Source organism: Bufo gargarizans, chromosome 1 (genome assembly GCF_014858855.1).
Source record: "Bufo gargarizans isolate SCDJY-AF-19 chromosome 1, ASM1485885v1, whole genome shotgun sequence".
Classification (NCBI taxonomy): domain Eukaryota; kingdom Metazoa; phylum Chordata; class Amphibia; order Anura; family Bufonidae; genus Bufo; species Bufo gargarizans.
This window is the reverse complement of record NC_058080.1, coordinates 748,785,388-748,787,486: the sequence shown is the minus strand read 5'-3', so window position 1 is coordinate 748,787,486 and position 2,099 is coordinate 748,785,388. Positions and strand designations below refer to the sequence as shown.

The 2,099-nt window shown below is 47.3% G+C and overlaps 1 long non-coding RNA gene across 1 annotated transcript; it reads left to right on the top strand.

Annotated features, from left to right (window-relative positions):
• On the top strand, positions 1-1,692 carry LOC122925074. Its single transcript, XR_006387508.1, has 3 exons — positions 1-58; positions 1,207-1,333; positions 1,641-1,692. It is a non-coding gene; the product is annotated as an uncharacterized LOC122925074 (long non-coding RNA).
• Positions 1,693-2,099: the final 407 nt, after the last annotated feature.

Here is a 2,099-nt window from a genome sequence, read left to right as displayed (position 1 = left end):
CTGGTCGGTAGTCAGGGCTCTTGTTCTCTCTGGTATCAGCCATTCCTCCAGCCTGCAGGTAAGATGAGCTGTGAGGAGACAGTGTGGTGGAGAGCTCAGACATGTCACCTCTGGAGATTCTCCTCCATTACACACAAGGAATCCTTCTCTGCTTAGTATGATGGGGGGAGTAGTAGTGGATGAGAGAATCTGCTCTGTGTGAATGAGGTTTTCACTGCCAGGAGTAGGGATGAGCGAATCGACTTCGGATAAAACATTCTGAGTTCGGGAAAAGGTTTTTAACAGTAGAAATACATTTTTGAAGTTATTACCCAAAGTCTCGCGAGACTTTGAGAAGTCATAGCTTTGACTCATCTGAGCAAATACATTCTAATACTGTACAGAGCGCTTGCTCCGTACAGTATTCAAATTAAGTTTTATGAGAATCGAGTTTGGATGTTCCATCCAAAGTCGATTCACTCATCCCTAGCTAGGAGCTTAGATACACACAGAACTCAGAGTCTCCTGCCTCCACACCCTGCACTGCCAGGAGTTAGATACACCCGGAGCTCAGGGTTTTTCTGTCAGTGCAGCTGTCACCGCCAGATCTCTGAGAAGTTCTGACAGACGTTCTTCAGTACCTCCTGCATGATGTTCTTTTGTTTTGATTTCGCTTTGACATCTCTTCTCCCTTTTCCAGCTGTCATCTATTAGCAGTGATTGCCTCCCTTTATATCCCCTCCCATACTGCCTCACTTTGTGGTTTATACTACTTCCTGGATTGTGCCTCACTGCTAGAAGTTTTCTACTGCTGGTTTTCAGATAAGTCTATCACTTTATTTGTGTTTTCCTGTTGGCTTGATTCTAGGTGACCCTGACTCCCTCCGTATTAAGTGCAGGGAGTCGGTGGTCGTGTCCCCTCACTATTATAGGGTTATCAGGTGTCACTCAGTCTAGGTACGTGGACATGCAACTTTCTATCACAGAGATCTTTGCATGGGCTGAGCAGTCAGGGAGAGCTATAGGGCTTTAATAGGGCTCACCCTTTTGTTCCTTAGTTTGGGATCAAGTCAGTCGGATCTTTTTTTGTTACTTCTTGTTTTCTGCAACACCATCCGTGACAGCAGCTTTATGAGGGTCTGAGTTTTGTGAGATGAGTTGTACTTTTTCTCTGCCTCATTATCAGGGACATGGGACTCACTGATTAACCTTTATTCCTGTTTTTAGAGGCATCATGAAGAAAACCAGCAATACGAGCCTTCTCCTGAATGAGCCACCAAGAAAGGACAGGAAGGAGATCAGCAGAAGAATATTAGACCTCACCTTGGAGATCATCTCCCTGCTAAGCGGAGAGGTAAACTTTTCTAGATTTCTCTCCTCTTTATTGTATTCTGTAACAAGTCAGACATCGGGAAGGAGAATCCATCATAGGAAGTGATAGGAAGAGTCCAGGGTCCTGGAGAACTGCCTCCAGACCTTCCTAGTGGCAGAGAACCTGAAGATCAGCCCCCAGTATGGTGAGTGATGTATCATGTGACCAATAGTCATGTTGTAGGAGCCATGAGAAGGTAAGTAGGCACATTGTACCAGGAGGGAAGGGCCGGAGGAGAGCACATGGCCTCTGAAGGGTTTATTCCCTAAGTGTCTCTCTCCATCCACAGGAGTACACAATAGTGAAGAAGATATCGGGGGACTGTGTGACTCCCATCGTCCATCTCCAGGAGTCAGGAGGGCGGAGCAGGACCCCTCACCCCATCACAGAGCCTCCCCCTCACCCCCTGATACACGAGCAGAAGATCCTAGAACTCACCCGCAAGATGATGGAGCTGCTGACTGGAGAGGTGACACTGCTGGGAATGCTGGGAAATTCTCCAGTAACAGCACTGGAGGGGTCTGGGTGATGACGGTGTCATTGTGTTGTCAGGTTCCTATAAGGTGTCAGGATGTCACTGTCTATTTCTCCATGGAGGAGTGGGAGTATGTAGAAGGACACAAGGATCTGTACAAGGAGACCATGATGGAGGAGCACCAGCCTCTTATATCACAAGGTATGACCCGTCATGTGCAGTGTATACACGTGTGTGGAGTGACATGTAATGGAGGAGCACCAGCCTCTTGTA